Here is an 18,033-nt window from a genome sequence, read left to right as displayed (position 1 = left end):
TCACGGATCAGTTTGTTGAGCCTGTTAGTGTCCGCTACTCTCAATCTGCTGCCCCAGCATGCAACAGCATACAGGATAGCAATGGCCACCACAAACTCATAAAACATCATAGAGGTGGCTCTGGCTCTTCCTGTAAAGAGCTTGAGTGTTCTTAGCCCAGTCCGGTTTATTGTCCATGTGTACTCCCAGGTACTTGTTTAGTGTTCATTTGGAAAAGAGGACAATATAATACAATTTTAACACCACCCACATGTTGGGTCAAAAAAGACCATAGTTCTGAATGAACATACAAAGATTAAAGCTGTATGCTTCATAAAGGTTGTATTGGATTGCATCAAATTATGCAACTGTCATCACCATGGGCTTTACACAACACATCACAGTCTTTTTTTATTGTAAAATTGTGCATTATTTCCACATTCATGACAACAAAACAAAACACACCAAATTAACAAAATACATAGCATGAAATCCCACTGCAGAAAGTGTAGTAATTTCAGTTCTTATCTTTACTCTTTCAGCTCTTTAAATGAATATCATTACCCAGAGTGCAGATTTTCTGCACAAAACCTTAAGGTGGTGCCATCAGGTCAAGCAATCCATCTTTACTTTAGGTCTCACATACAAAAAAAGAAGTTATTGTCTATAGTAATTAATATTTTAGCTAGCTACTTACTAATTGATGCTCGAAAGAGATTAAAACTGCCCCTTTCACTGGCCAGTTTTCTTGAGCCCAGAGGCATTTATTGGACTTCTCATTTTAACTCACAGTGGACCCATTTTTCACTTGAGTCTATACCCTGTAAATGTTGCATAATTCCGGAGTCAGCAGAATCTAAACAAGAGGCTGGTGACACTCATATATCTCTTTTATGCAGTATTACACACTTTTTATAAATGACAAAAACTTAAAGACAAAGAGTTTTTAGAAATTAAACTACAACACAGTTTTGAGAGTATACACATTTTTTTTTCAAGGTACAAATCTTTCATGCATGATCTTTAACCATTCTTTGAACATTTTATTGTAGAAAATGCTTTTCCAGCCTGCCACAGCATTTAGTCCATGAAATTGAGTTATGCTGACTCCTTTGTTGCTACTGACCCTGCAGAGTTCAGAGAAAATGTAACCATTACTGCTTCTTGTGTTGACTCCATGTGAGCTTTTTGATGATAATATACAGTATTGTTATTGTCCTCTTTAGCTTGGGGGCAAAAAATACTAGATAACATTACCAGCCCTCCATGAGTTGAAGACATACTTGATGTGTTATTGATTTTCATTTTAACCATTAAACTGGTAATATGGATTAACCCAGATTCATAAAGACAGCTCTTGAACTTCATAAGGAAGAATGACCACTTGCACATGAAGGATGTGAGATTATATTTTGCACCTTCCCGTCCATGCATGAATGCGATCGAGCTCTGTCATCATTGCAATTTTCATAATGTTGTTCAGAGAAGAGAGGAGGCTCACATTAGCATCCAATGTGGAGGGTCCTTTCATTGAATTCATTATCTAATTAAAATTATTAGATGTGTTGTAGGTGTAGGTCTGAATGCTGGCCAGAGAGCAGTTGTGATGGTGCCATCCTCTGGATGACTGAAAAATGTAATAAAATTAATAAATGCAGATTCAAATTGTTGCACGACGAACATTTTGCTGCTGGTAAAAATGGCCACTATTCTAACCCTTAACAAATATATCTAGTCATTGCTTTTTACCAGGGAATTTTCACATATTGTAGTCATATAACTCTTTATATGAGAATGGGTTCCAGTGTTATTTCTTTACATAATTCATGAGCATTATATTTGCTCAATAGTGAATTCAGAAACTCATGATATATTATAGATATTTTGCCTTTAATTCATTAATAGTTTTTTTTCACATTTAGTCATTCCTTTTTGTGGTCCAAAATAATGTCAGTGTTTTTAAAATGTTTTGTTAATAGTTTTTTATTATTAAAATGACGAAAAAAGGTCTTTGCGGAAATAACAGAAATGCTCCTCAGTCGGTTGCAGAGCTGTGTTGGTGTCTGTGTTTGATTGACAGCAGCTGGCAGGCCAGAGTGTCTGTGTTATACCAAAGGGAACAAGAGACATCTACATTGCAGCCTACATGTCATGAGCAGACAGCGTGTTGGTAGTGGCATTGAAGAGTAAGGACCACACTGGACCCAAGTGATATTTGCAGGTATGTTTACATGCTGCTTAATGTGCTGCAGCTGAGCAACTAATTAGCTATTAGCTTGCAAACTGACGTTAGCAGTGCATTTTTCCCTAGTCAGTGTTTGTTTGGTCGCTCGTTCGACAAGCTAAGGTGCAGGACAAGACGTGTGTCCATGTTTGTAAGTTAGATAAGAAGGAGACTTTAGCAGGAAAGCTAATATGGGTTGTTGTTCAAAGCCTGTGGTTTCTATGTTGTGTAGCAGGCTTCTGTCTGGCTCAGTGTGACCATCTGCTCTGCCTATGACAGAAGGCTGACATTTCTGCTTTATGGAAGGTTTGACTGTATCGAAATAAGGTCTCCATTTACGTAGATGGATACCTGAATGGTATTACACAAAACTAGTGGGTGCCATCATAAAACCAAAAAGTATAAAATAAAAATTTCTCCCTTTTTGGTTCAGATTTTTTCACAAAGGAGAACACAGGACAAGTGATTTACAGAGCAGACAAAAATGCTATTTAATTTCAGTTGGACTTTAACAAGTAAACATTAAATGTTTAGTGTGTAACTTAAGATGCAGCTAATTCTTAAATTTTTGGAAGGTTGCTGTAAGGCTTGGTGTGGTACTTGTGTGAGATAAATCTGTATATAAAAATGTGGCACTGGATGTTCTGTCCTGCTTTCCAAATTATATTCCTTCTCTAAATACTCAACTGAGGAATGCAGTTACCAACACTGCAGTATGGAAAATGGACTGTACTTGTGTAGCGCCTTTCTAGTTTTCCGACCACTCAAAGTGCTTCACACATTACATATCACATTCACCCCATTCACACACTGATGGCAGATGCTAACTGCTCTTCAATCCAAAGAAACTAACTAGTCATTCACACACATTCACACACCGAAGGCCGCCAACCTTCCGATTGGTGGACAACCCGCTCTACCACTAAGCTACAGCCGCCCTAAGGGTAAATTAAGAGACAAGGGTCAATTAAACAATCCCTGAATGTTAAAAGATCATATTGCCTTTGTTACATCGTTCTTACATCATAACTACCATGAGACTTATGGGACTTGACTGCTGTCACAGAGCTTGGACAATTCTCTGTACTGCATCAAGATTAAGGCCAGTGGACTTTAAATGTAGCAGAGAGAATTAAATTACATAATTTATTATTTTCCCATTAAAAATGAATCTCAAGTCATTAATTCTGCCATTCTTGAGGAAATGCCATCCATGAATTCAGATTTTAGTGACATCGCCATTTGTTCATTTATGAGGAAAAGCTTGTTACTGGTCCCTGGGCTGATATTAATAGAGCTGATACAGCTTCAACAGCATTCTCATCTTGTTTTTCTTCTCTCTGTATGACCTAGGAATGACTTCACAGTTTCTGGCGAATACCTCTTTTCTTTGCTCTGTTTTGAGAGAGCACTTATCTCTATTTAATTTGCCACAGAAACGTCTTCTGCTCTTTCATACTCCTCCTTTGTCCCTTCAGCTTCTCTGCATATCATGCCATGCAGAGTTCAGCCAGTTCTTTACTGTCTATGCTGCTGTTAAAATAGCTTGTTGTCGTTCTCTGTTTAAAGAAAATGCAAATGACAGAACAGTAATGGATTTTTATGTACACCCTTCCTAGGGTACATTCCTAGACTCTTCTTTTGAGTGCATTCAGGTACATAGTCAGCATATGGAGCAAACAGAACAAACACAATGTAGATGTTTCCTCTTTTGAGAATGGCATACAGCAGTGAATCTGACAAGTTGTGTTGGTCCCAGTAATGTGGAGGAGGCTGCTGCAAACCTTCATTCATGGATCAACTCACATGTGATATGGAAAAAAAAAAAAAAAAAAAAAAGAGTCTGTACAGCCCAGTATTTGAATTTGCATGAGGAAGATTAAATACTCTAGCCCATGCTGAGCCATGTCACAGATACATATGATGGATGAGTTATATGGTATGTGTTCATAACTTTCTCATTTGTTTCCAGGCATCAACAGTCACCTACAGAGCCCTCTCTTCATCTGTAGCATGCTGCTGAATGTCAGGAGTTCATCCGTATCGTTTCCTCTGAAGCATGTTTGCTGAATGACTGCGACTGTGGTGTTGAAGGTTATCTCCATAAGAAGTTTGAGATGATGAGTATGTTTTATCCTATTAAATTTATTTAGTTTCTGTGAAGGGATGTAGTACGGACAGAGTAGGCCAGAGACACCAAGATGAGACACAGGTAGTTTTATTTCACACAATGTAAACATGGATGGAACTGATACCGACCTTTGTGTGTGTGTGTGTAGTAGACACACACACACAGGAGACACAGTGGACAGGAATCGGGAGCGCAGGAGAAGGGAAGACACTTGTAGTTGCGAGGTAGGCGTCTGAGACATAGTGTTGGCAGGATACAGAGCTCTGTCCCAGTTGCGAATGAGAGCGGACACCTACTGAGGTGGTTATATACTGGGGTGATGAAGTGCAGATGAATCTCAGGTGTGTCATTAGTGACAGGTGTTTCTGATTAGTATTCTGGTGAGGGGGTGCGTTGTGTATGTGGGGTTGTGGAGCCTGGCGTGTCCATGACAGGATGTTTTCTTGAAAAATTTAGATGCAGCACTATGAGATATATTTTTCACATCTGGAGCTCAATTTGTCATTTTTATCTACAATACTAAACTATAGTAAAGGCATGAGGGCTATCAGTGTTGGTGTTGCAGTGTTTGGGTATGTCATAATTATATTTGTAAGCATGTGTGTCTGCAGATAAATGACATTTCATTTATTCATTTAGTCATTCAGTGTTAGGCAGATAGAGAAGTGGCAAAGGAAAGATGGAGATAAAGTGATTTTTGAAAGAAAATGTTGCTCTTGCTCTGTGTTCATATTGATTCTTTTACTGCTTGCTCCTTTTTTTTGAAACCACTGAGATCTCATCAGTCTCAGTTGCAGATTACAGCTTCCCTCCCTCGTCATTTGCATAGCATTCATCCACCCCATGACTGAATAAAAAAGGGTGAAGGAAGCTTCTCAAACAACACACCCCTCATCATTTATTAAATAAATGAGTACTGATGCGGCTGCTGACGCTGCTCCCCATTAAGATGAATCCTCCTGGTGTCTTAGGACCTGTGCCTGTTGAAATAGGATATACCCACATGTATTATTGAAGTTAATATTTTCAATATTGACATGTTTGCTGTTAACTTTGTTTGAATTGAATTAACTGATATTAAAGCCTTGGCCTTGGATCAACATATATGGGAGGTTTCAAGGAGATTGGAGTAATGCATGTCCCCTTATACAGTAAACCTGACCTGAGGCGAGAGAGTTTGGCTGAGGCAATAAGGCAGAAAATCTAATATGGTGGCATGGGCTGTCCCACTGGGCTAAGCTCTCTCAAACAGTGAAGGTAGGCATCTCACTCTGTGTGTGTCTCCTCTTTTTTCCTCTTTCATATTCTGCTGTTTCACTCTTTCTCCCTTTTTTTCTTTACATCAGGCTCACACACTGACTAATGCATGCTCGCATACACAAGCAGTTACACATACATAAAGTGATAAGTTGTGAGTCCTGTCTAGGTATGACCTTAACCTCATTGCAGAGTTTATTGGGCAGCTTCACCAGAGAAGTAACCTCATTTTGCCTGGAGGAATACAGAGTCAGCTATTTGTTTGGCTGCTTGCACTCTTCCAACACCCCTATACCCCTCTGTCTTTTCCCACTGTCCACCCCCACCTCTGTCCACCCATTTGTTTTCCCAATATATCAACCCACCACACCCAAGTATACACACACACACACACACACACACACACACACACACACACACATCTACAGATGGTTTAGTGGCTTGCTGTGCACTGACAGATATGGTTCAATAGCTTTAGGCTAAAAGAATAACATTGTCAACTTTCTGCTGAATTGCAGACGTAATGTCCATACACAGCACAGCCGTCGCCATTGACGGTGTGGAATTGGCTGCACTCATGAACAGGCAAAGGCCAATTACAGTAAAGCCTCTGAAATGGCCATGAGCACAAAAGAGAGAGGAAAGAAACAGCAAATACTTTTATGTATTAGTTTGTAACAGTAAAAGTACTGAAAGAGCCAAATAACCTTGTGCCATGTTCACTTTAATTTTGGATTTTATTTTATCCACCTGTCTCTTATCAGTTGTTTTTTGGGGGGCCAACTTTATTTTTATTTCCATTCTTCCTCCTGTTACTATCTCACCACAAAGTGTCTGAGTGCAAGGACAGGTCCCATGGCAGATTATTCATGTCCAGTCATGAACAGAATTTCCTACAGATGGAAAATTACAGGCTTATTTCCATACACTTCTACATTTCTCCCACTCTCTCCACTAACTTTCTCATCCTGTACAGCTGACTGCACAGTGAACTCCCAGGTCCTTCAGGGGCACAAGCCCACCACCTCAGCCTACCCACTCTGGCACTCAGGTGCCTTTCACACTTGCTGTACAGTATACTGCTAAGTTATCATACTTGATGTAGGGAAAGAACGGGGATGTTGATTACAAAGACCTTCTTGGTGATGTACACACAAAAAGAAGTCAGTACTCACTACACTTGCATTATATATCAGCTGTGAGTGATTGACTGCTAGTGATGGGACTTTTTTATTTGATTTCTTCCTCCTCCTCCTCCTTTCCCTCTATTTCTCTCTGATTGTCTGTATATGTCTGTGTTTTTTTCTGTGCATCAAAACTGTCCTCTTCCAGTTGGTCTTTTGTTCAACCACTTAAAATATATTTTTTAAGTTTTCTTGGCAACCTCTTGTGGCTGTGCAAATAATGACATGTCTCAAAGACAAGTAGCTTGATATTATTATACTGCTGGGAGAGGTCAGGTGGATATTTGGGGGTACGTAGCATCTGACTTTGACACTGGAAACCATGGTTTGCATTCTTTCTCTAACCATAACCAAGAAGTATTGACCAAACCTTAACCATATTGGTGGCAGATCAAGAAACACTCACTTGAATCATTGTTGAAATGGTCATAAGGGTCATTTTGGAAGGCAGTGACAAACAGCCTATTTTGTCGAGTTTGTAGGACTTGTTGGTTCATCAGTCACATCCTGTGTCTCTGTTTTTGTCTATTTTCTTTTCCACGGCCTTAACTGCTCTTGGAAGAATGGACATTCTATCAAATGGAACCATCAATTCAGGAGTGTAAGTTGTTTGTAATACGCTCTCGTAAGCGTCAACAGTTCAAGTGGGTGATTAAAAAAAAAAGAAACAACAACTTCAACTGCACTAAATTACTGATTATATTATCATCTAGATTTTGGGCAGTGTGGGACTGGGTATGAGGGTGATTTTATAAAGTACCTATTGAGGCACTCAATGGCCTCATCTATCTTCTTTGCTTTCCTTTCAGCTCTGATTAAATGAGTGTGATGGATCTCGCCATCATTAGGGAGACTGAGGGCTGGCGGATTGGAGCCATCACAAATCAGCTTTATGTGGAAAGAGCATGGAGTGGCAGTGACAGCTTTACAGCTCCTGTGATATTAATGGAGTGGACCGTTTTACATTGCATGGCCCTGCAGCCCTTATCACATCAGATATACAGTAACCAGGGGTCATTATAAATCTCCATAGGCTCCAAGTTCTGAGTATTTCCATTGGTGTCCTGTACCTTAGTCAGCACATTACTGGTTGTCCGAAAGCGTGTTGGAGTTACAATTCAGTATTCTCATCCTGAATACTCTATGTTTATGCTGACCTAGGACCTAGGGCCTCAAGACGTAAACTATATCTAATAGTAGTGTGCATAACAAATCTATGCGTATCATTTGAAAAAAAGGCACTAATGAGAATATGGTTCACCAGTGGTGTGAAATTGCAAGCTGTGGTAAAAAGCACTGAGTAGTCCATGTTTTCTCAAAATACAGTCAACCAGAGTGTCCTCTTACCACACATGGTGTTCCCTCCACGGGTCTTCCTCACCCCAGTTTCGCACAGTTGATGCATGCCTTTTTCATGATCCAAATGTAGAGATTCTCTTATGCTTAACTCACAGTGGAAAACTGAAAACTTTGTTCTAGAGTATAAGAAAGAGGTCAGTCAAGTCGCACATCCTGAGAATCACATTCCATCTTATTCAAGCTTACATTCACAATCTCTGTCTCCCTGTTTAATTTAGCAACAGACAGAGCAAGATGCAATTGCTGCTGTGACTACCAAGATAAGTGGGTGTTCATCTAGCTGAGGAGACTGGCATTAAAAATGTACAGTCTACTCTCACCATAATGTGGGTTGCTTTGAGATAAAAATAAAAAAAAATACATACTTTCACTTAGCTGATGTAAATATGTCAAATTGGTTTGCCAAATGTAACACATTTCACTCACTTTTTCAGAAGCTTATATCCCCCAGCTTTGTCACGACCCCATACTGTTTGATCTATAATGCAATATATATTTTGAGCTTTTATCTTGTCTTATTTTGATACACAGTAACTTCCAAAAACTGTCTTAAAAGCACAGAGTCATTACATTTTTCTACTGTCTACTGTATTGTTCTTGTGTAGAGGACATGTGAATTTATCACATTTGATGAATTTAAATATAGGGACACGTGGTTTAATAATGTGAAATGGCATTTCACATGTGATGAATTCACAAAAAGGCATTTGCGGATTGTGGACATTTCATGTCTAATAAAAAACTGCATTATATAGGATTTTCACATGTGAAATTCACGTTTTTACATGCAAAATATCACATTCCATTTGAAGTATACAAAAACGACATACCTGTGCCTATTTAATTTGCAATGTGAGGGTCACATAAAATGTTCATGTTTTTATTTTTTAGTAGTATGATCACAAGGCAAAATATTAAATACTGATTCTATAATTCTTCAACAATTTTCCCATTAATCAGAAGAACATACTGTACACAGAATGCTTTTCACATCTATTACTACATTATCATCCTTTTGGTATTAAAAAGCTAACTGAAAATTAAGGAAGTTGGAGGTGTATTAGTTGTGTGCACACACCCACAGCAAATAACCAGTTATTTATATCCCTCATTAAGACACTTTAGCTTGAAATATTCCTTTAGTTGCAAAAAGCCATCAACAAGCATGAAGACACACAGTGAAATATTGTTGTCATTAGCAGCAGGAATAGAGGTGGCAGAGAAGCTATGACAGATTCACCAGACCTGGAGTGGAGGTCACCTTTCTTGGGGAAAATGACATTACAGCTGCAGTAAATTCAGGCAGATTGTTCTCAAGTGAGCAAACCAGGGAAAGCAATATTAGAGCAGCAGAAAAACAAAAACAAAAGTAAGCCAATAGGAGACACAGTGGGGTGTCAGGCTTTTGCTTTCAGAAATGAGTTATATCCAAACCATAGGCAGCCACTGAATACTGAATAGAAGACACACAGAGCCCCATGCCTGCAGTACGCAACTTCCAATGATGTGAAGTGTTCCCTAAATCTGTGTTTATTTGTGTGTGTATTCCTTTGATATGTGTGAATTATAAAACAATGTCTCTGTGTGAAACCTCTCTGGCAGAATTTGCCTAGTGTGAAAATCCATCCACCCAACATGAGCTAACATTTTACTCATTAATGTCTTGAGAGGTTTGTACCAGAAATACCAAACAGCCTGCAGAATGTGTCTTTGTATGAAGATGACAGCATTTGTGGTGGTGTTTGTGTCTGTGTGCACATTTGTTTGTTTGTTCGTGTGTTTGGTTTTGCCATGTGTTTTCATCCCTTTGTGTGTTTTGACATCCACATTGCACACCCTCAGTTGAGGGACTGACTCTAATCTACACTCTATTGTCAGTGAGTTATTCTTTGCAGTACAGCTATTCATAAATATTCAATGGTTTGTCACCAATGAAATAGTGATTAAAAGGAAAGTCCATGAATAGCATGGTAATGTCACAGAATGTGGTATCCTCTACTGAACAGAGTGAGAAAACTGTGGAAAACATCCATAATTTACGGTCTACTGGCTAAACTATATGGGTTAACTCAAGATTAAATAGTCAGACAATTGCTGTTGGACTGTCAATATTCAGTCAAAGTGAGAGTACAGGACTTTTATGTATAAATTAATGTGATTTATTTGATTTAGTTTGCCAGAGCGGGGAGCAACCCAGAGCCATGTAGAGAGCTCCGTGATCACCAGTGCTGTAAAAAGAAAAGGTCCATTGTATAGAATGTTTATTAATGAGCATTATTTATTGTTTATTTTGTTTATTATGATTGTATAATTTGTGTTAATATGCTTTGGCAACGTAGTATTGTATGCAGTCGCACCAATAAACTTTAATTGAAATTGCCTGGAGTTGATGCAACGCTTTCTCTACATGGCTCTAGAGCTACTGTAGTGATGGAGGCTACAGCAACTAGGAGTAAAACCTGAGAAGTGTCCAAGAAAAGTGTCTGATGCCCCAGATAAAAAGTGTTCAGAGAAAGGATTACTGTCAAAAAAAAGAAAGCGATCGACGGAGAGGACAAACAGGGATAACCATTGGTGTACCTTTAGCCTTTCCTTGTGAAAGAGCGCTGAGAGAAGGGACTGAGGGCAGACACAGATGTCACGTTACTGCTCTTGGACAGGTTGGTAAAATATTTGGAGTGTAACTATTACATTTACTCATTAAATACCTAAATAATGGATTATTGTCTTGGAAAAATGGAAATTTGTCTGTATTTTTGTAACTATATCTGAGGTGAGCTCACTGTAGGCATACATCTTAAGTATGCGTCAACAGTGTTTGTGTAATTACTTTCACTGCCAGAAGGGGGGAGAAAAAGTTCCACACTACAGCTTTAAGTTAGAATAAATATATATCTTATATTCATATAGAAAACAATTGTGTACATTTTTGTAAACAAATGCAGAACAAATGCGTTTTGGTAAATACAATGTTAATAACAAGACTAAGAGTCTACAACCATGCTAGTGGCTCTGTGAGACTCAAAGCACAGTGGTGATAGATAGCAATGTCAGCATGCTAACATGCTGATGTTTAACAGGTAAAATGTTTCCCACATTCACTATCTTTGTTTAGCGTGTTAGCATGCTAACATTTGCTAATTAGCACTAAACACAAAGAACAGCTGATACTGATGGGAATGTGATTAGTTTACAGGTATTTGGTCATAAACAGATGTGGCTAGATGAAAAGTGAATGGATCACCAAAATTATTACAATTCATCCTGAGAGGGACATGAATGTTTGTACCAAGTTTAATGGCAATCCATCCAACAGTTGTTGAGACATTTCACTAAAAAACAAAAATGTCAACCTCATGGTGGCGCTAGAGGAAAAGTCAGGGGATCACCAAAGTCAGTAGGATTCATCCTGTGGGGAACAATGAAAGTCTGAGCAAAATTGCATGGCAATCGAACTAAGGGTTGTTGATATGTTTCAATCTGGACCATGATGGACTAACCAATATTGCCATTCCAAGAGCCATGCCGCTAGCAGGCTCTGTCTATAATCACAGAACTAGTGCTATACAATACTAGACAACTATGCAACGTTAAACAATGAAGCCATTGTTCAGTTTCATACTGGATTCACCATCAAACAGAGCTGGAAATCTCAGTAACTGCATCCAACGCTATGACACTGACATGCCAAGACTTAGTTGACGCTGTAATCATTCCTCCTGTCGATACTGGCCTTTTAGCAATCCCTTTCTAGCACAATTACTGTAAGAAATAAGGAACAAAATCTTAAATCCTTGTTCCATGCAAAAATGCATTCTGAAGTTAATCCAAAGCTATTGTGTTACACAGACTGTAGGCACCACAACACGACAGGTGACCTGGGACAGGTTTTGCACATCCAACCAATCCACCTACTAAACAGAAGGTGAGAAACAGCACAGCCAACACATGCAGATCCTAAAGCATCAGCTCTGTATGCCTCCTGTACAATAAATCTCTCCCGCCCACTGGTCTCCTCTGAGTTCTAAACATGAACCTGGAGACCTGAGCATAACACCAGACAGTCAGGAATAAATTTCCACTCCCCACCCATCCTTCCTGCAAAGCAGAATGTGGGAAGATAGTAAGCCAACAAAGCTAGGTCTAGTCAATGCTGCACATATGTCCTCCCTACGTTCCACTGATCTAGCCTGTTGATGCCAACAGGGATGGTCCTTGCCTGCCAAAATGTAAGCTTGATATGCCACCGCAAAGACAGTGGGCAGGCCTATGTTTAGACTGAGGGTTTAGCATGTATTCATCCTCCCCTCTACTCTAATGTTAAGAAAGCCAGAGATGGGGGTGTTGATGTGAAAATAGTCAAGCCGGTAGTATCCTTGCTTTTGACAGTGTTTCATCTTTCTTTTCAGGAAAGTCCCAAACAGCAACAAGTATTGAAAGAAAGCGGTATTATATCCAAACCAACCACTAGTGGAGACAGCCTTCATGGAAGGGAGAGTAGTTAAGGTCAGCTGAGAAGCATTGTGTTATCTTGTTGGAGAACAAAGAGACTGGAAAGGACTGGTGGGACTTTTACAAGGGCAGAGGGGCAGTGCTTGGTGGAGCTGCCACCACGTGGCATCACTGTCATCACAGCACAACACACCACTTGAGATTGCTGGAATTCATCCCACCACTGCTGGCATTTTGCCACCGTCAGACGGCTGGTGTTGTTGTTGATGAGTGAGAAACACTGGCAGTGTAGGTCTACCTTGCTGACCAAGCCAGGGCAAGATTGGGAAATTATCCGTTCATAAATATGCAACAAAGATTGACTAAGCCTATAGAGTCCACTACTTATTCTTTCTGGATCACAATGGCAGCAAAGGATTCCCAACGTCCTTCTCTCCACCTACATTCTCCATCTTTTCCTGGGACATCCTGAGACGTTCCAAGGCCAGGGAGGATTTGTAATCTCTCTAGCATGTTCTGAACCTGCCCCAAAGACTCTTCACCCAGTTGAACGTTCCCAAAATACTCCCACAGGGAGACATTTGGTAGACATCCTGATCATATGAATGAATCAACTGGCTCCTTCCAACATGAAGAAGTTCCTTCTGGTATCTGAGGTACTCACACTACTGTGTTGAAATTTCACCCATAGATGCAGATTTACAGCAAAACTTGCTGCTTCAGTAATAAAAAAATCATTCAAAAGTAGCTGCTTCAATGCTTGATATGACTGCCAACTATTATACAACCCTCTTGCATGTCATTTCAGCTTTGATGCTTTCTTTGGCATTTTCTTTGTTCATCCCAATGCAAACTGAATAAAAGACTTTTTCTAGCAAACTTGCAGAGCCACTAGAGTAGGACAACCCTTGGTATTTCTGCTGCAGCGGATTTCAAGTGAACTAAGATGGAGGCTGTCACCACTAAGGGTATTAGCAGAATGCGATTTGGTATTTTCTGCTTTATGGGCCCCCTGCACTGTTATCTGGCAGTGGAACAGAGGACTTGGGGCTGTCATTTTGCATGGCATCAGCAGAGACACTGAGCAGATAGTGTCAGCACTGGGAGATCACAGGTAGAAAGGGGTCTTTTCCTCTGGGATGGGAAGATGGTAATAAGACAGCATTAGAGAGGCAGCAAAATACAGGCCGACAACTAGAACTTATCTGCACTGTCACTAGCTCACTATGTAGACTATATGACATAAAAGAAAGGAGAGATGTTTTGTAACAGAACCATATTTCTGTTGCTAAAGCCACAGAACCAATGTCCTGTATAGATAATAACCTCCTATCCTCCTACCCATTACATAATGTTCTTAAACGATTCTGTTTCCTGTGGACTTACATAATGTTTTCACCTTGGATTGCATTTACAAGTCGAGAATACAATTATAATACACACAAGTGTACAGGAAATTTGAATGGAGAGGAAAGTGAATGCAGTGAAGTACAAAATATACAAGATGGGACATGAAAAGTTAAAAAGAAGTCAAGACAAAAAATATAGAAAGAGTATTGGATCTGCCCTTGTGAATGTGTGTAGAATGTTCCATCAAATATCTACTGACAGTCAGCAATCTTCCAACATAATTGGCCTTTTGGCAGTAACTCAATAAACTAACTTAAACTTTTCTGAATATAAACAATCTACAGCTAGATTCGAATGGATTCTTTTTACTTAGTTTTATCTAGTCAGGCTACATTCTGATTTGTTGCTCTTGACAGATTGGACCTTGTTTGTTTGACTGCAGAAATGTCAGACAGAAAGCAGCCAAATGTCACTGCCAGACTTCCAGCTAGCAATCTATCTGTCTGTCTGTCTGTCTGTCTCTCTCTCTCTCTCTCTCTCTCTCTCTCTCTCTCTCTCTCTCACACACACACACACACACACACACACACACACACGAGTGTTTCATATTTACACTGAAGTCATCCCAAAACCGCTCTCTTGAGAAAGGCAAACGTGTTTCTAATCCACCTGCAGAGGAGAAATCAATAGTGTTTTGCTCACCCACGCTGAAAAAGATTGTGAACACTGTCTCATCTGTCCAGTTTACACAACTAAATTGTTCCATGGTATTAATCCAAATATCAGGTCCGATGGCAGTTAAGAACCATGGGGTTGGTGGAACAATGTGTAGCTCAACAAAGTTTAGATTTGTTTTTAAGTAATTACACAGAGTTCTCCAGCTTTCTTTTTATTTACACAAAAGATGGTTTTAAAGGGTCACTCCACCAATTCTGCACATGAAACTCAGTTTACTAGTCATAAGAATTACAAATTAACCAGTGAAAACGGATTACAGATTAAAGGGCTTATTCAACGGTAATGAAAACACGATTCTTATTTTCAGGTGATCATACACTTATTAAAACATACTTCATCATTCAATCATATTCCATTTCTGCCAATAGCTCCTCCTAAATGTTATATACTGGATCTTTAATGGAGCAACATTAGAATTTATTTGGAGTTGTGTTTCTGGCCACTTAACAAATGTAAGTCCAATATTCACTCTCCTTTTAGCTATTTTTTTTGTCTCTACCACCTCCTGAGGGAAATATCTGGCACTTTAGCTGCTAAATTCTCTACTATGTTCACCAGCTAGTCACTAACTGTGTCTGTCTGTCATTTGGTGCTGAGGTTTTTCACTAAAAACAGCTGTACCATATAATCTAAACATCACTTGGCCCATTATACCCTTAGTTTCATGATGTTAGAAACATTAAACATAGTGCAAACTAAATTTGTATCTGCCAATGTTTATGTCCTGGAGGATATTTTAAATGGGAGCATGAATAAAAGTGGTCAAATATGTGTGACTGTGCACTTCATGCTTCTAAATTATGTGTTGCTGTGACTCATGTCACACTGAAGCCTTTGTGAGATATCCATCTTTTCTTGCAGCATTACACGTCTGCTCTCAGAGATGCAAATGCTCAAAAGTAACACTTTATTGGTGTCTCTTTCAATCTGCCCCCCCCTCTCTGTACCATACTCATGGTAGACAGCCATGTAAATGAAGAGGCATGAGTCTGGGATGATACCTTGATGCTGGTGATTCATTCTTATGAAGAGATGTCATCCCATCATTGTCACTGAATTAAGGAACCTGCCACGTGTGTTTTACCCACACACTAAAGCCGGGGTGATGTGATCAAACCAATTTACTCTGTTTAAAAGCCTGGCAGCTGTGTTCTGTACTGTCTTTAGCATGTCTACGGTTTTTATGTTTAGGCATGTAAAAAGGCTATTACAGTAATCCAGGCATTATGAGATAAAAGCATGTAAAATAGTTTCTGTGTCTTTAAAACTTAAAATAGGACAAATTCTGGCAATGTCCCTTAGTTGATAAAAGCAAATTTGTACAAGTTTTGTAATGTGCTCACCAAAACTTAAACTACAGTCAAACAAGACGCCAAGATTTCTAGCAACAGTCTTTATGTACTGAACAGACAGGTACCCAGTAGATGGCAGTATTTGACTGTTTATGTTACTGGAGCCAATGACAATAATTTCTGTTTTGGCTGAGTTCAGTTGAAGAAAGTTATTTGACATCCAGTTTCTTACATCTACTAGGCACACTGTGAAGAAGTCAGCATAGCAAAATAGCAAGAGGTCAGTTGGCTTAACAGGGACGTACAACTGTGTGTCGTCAGCATAACAGTGAAAGGAAACACCATGTCTACGAATTATATTACCTAGTGGAAGTATTTGAAGACAGAATAAAATTGGTCCCAAAATTGAACCTTGAGGTACCCAATACTTGACAGTAGCAAATGACGACCTATGGTGGTTAATGGACACAGAATTTTCTGTCTGAAAGATAAGATTTGATCCAACTCAGTACAGTGCCCGATATTCCCACCCATTTCCTCAATCTGTCCAATAAAATACTATGATCGATTGTGTTAAAAGCAGCACTCAAATCAAGCAGTACAAGAATGGAACACATCCCAGCATCATTGGTCATTTCAAAGGTCATTAGTGACTTTAAGAAGGGCAGTCTATGTGCTGTGATGCTGACGAAAACCAGATTGAAAGGTTCCAAAGATATTGTTATCTTCCACAGCAGCAAGAAGTCGCTTAGCAACAACAAGTTTTTCAAGTATTTTTGATATAAAAGGTAATTTTGAAATCGGTCGGTAATTTTCAAGAACCATGTGGTCAAGCCCAGGCTTTTTTAGGAGAGGCTGAACGCTAGCAGTTAAAGTAGTCAGGGACGCAGCCCAAGGATAGAGAGCTGTTAAAATTGATAGCAACCAGGGCCCATCATTTCAACTGCATTAATTTAAAGCTTTGTTGGCAATACATCCAATGGACAAAAGGACACTTTCATGTGAGCTACTATATTAAAAATTTCGGTAATGGAAAACGGGATGAAGTGGCTGAGGGTAACTTGATCTGGGGACTCAACATCATTGAAAGTTTTGAACTCTTAAGTATTTTTCCTTTCTCCATGCACCTTAGAAGTTGGTGAAGTTGTGCCAGAAACCCCTACTCTTCTACAGGTATACATAGGTCACAGAAGCTCAAATACAAAAACACAAGGCAAAACAGGACAGGAATATAGCAACTAGGACAAACTGACAAAGGAAAAAAAGATCAGGGGTCTCATTTATAAAACAGTGTGGATCCATACAAAAAGTGTATGTGTGTACAAAAGCCAAAGATTGCATGCCCCAAAACAAAATTTAAAAACCGTGCACACACACACACCTGCAGGCAATGTTCTCTTTATAAATCACAGTCCACTTGGAAATGTGCACACGTAAATCAGCCTCATACCCCGCCCTCTACACGCCCACATTCAACCATAAATGGTAAATGCAAAAGCACCTCATGAATGTTGATGCATAAAAATGAGCCTGCAAATCAATGGTTCTTTACGGTGAATCATGGCAACAACCGAGAGGAAGACTAAGAATAGGAATTTTTATGACACAGAAATCTAGGTGCTTGTGGGTGAGGTGGACATTAGAAAGCACATGTGGCCGCAACAGTGGGGGCACAAACAAAAGAAAATGCTGCAAGTGGCAACATGTTGCTGCTGCGGTCAATGCAGTGAGTTCATCAAACAGGACAGTACCAGAAATTTTGTGGTCAGATCTAAAGGTGGAGGCAAAAAAAAAAAGATTTGCATCCCACCGTCAGAGCGTATCTGCTACTGGTGGGGGCAAGGGCACACCCGAGCTGTCACCGCTGGAAACCCGAATGGCCTATACTCGGGGCAACAAGTATGTGTGGCATAGTGTCAAAGAAGGAGGGCGACACTGACATGGCTGAGACAGACAAACTGTAACAGTAAAGCACTGTTTTATCTTTTATTGCATGGCTCTGTAAACAATTAAACAATTAAACTCAGGCTATGTGTAGGTGGAGAAGATGTCCAGGGGGAGGTGAAT

The 18,033-nt window shown here is 39.6% G+C and overlaps 1 long non-coding RNA gene across 2 annotated transcripts; it reads left to right on the top strand.

Moving 5' to 3' along the window:
• The first annotated feature begins 2,099 nt into the window (after positions 1 to 2,099).
• LOC122866152 lies at positions 2,100 to 10,401 on the top strand. 2 transcript variants are annotated; one of them, XR_006375622.1, is made up of 5 exons: positions 2,100 to 2,200; positions 4,176 to 4,327; positions 5,487 to 5,591; positions 7,338 to 7,376; positions 7,585 to 10,401. It is a non-coding gene; the product is annotated as an uncharacterized LOC122866152 (long non-coding RNA). The 2 variants fall into 2 exon arrangements; XR_006375623.1 differs by lacking the exon at positions 7,338 to 7,376.
• Positions 10,402 to 18,033: the final 7,632 nt, after the last annotated feature.

This window comes from Siniperca chuatsi, linkage group LG18, assembly GCF_020085105.1.
Source record: "Siniperca chuatsi isolate FFG_IHB_CAS linkage group LG18, ASM2008510v1, whole genome shotgun sequence".
NCBI lineage: Eukaryota > Metazoa > Chordata > Actinopteri > Centrarchiformes > Sinipercidae > Siniperca > Siniperca chuatsi.
This window is presented reverse-complemented; position numbering and strand designations above follow the sequence as displayed.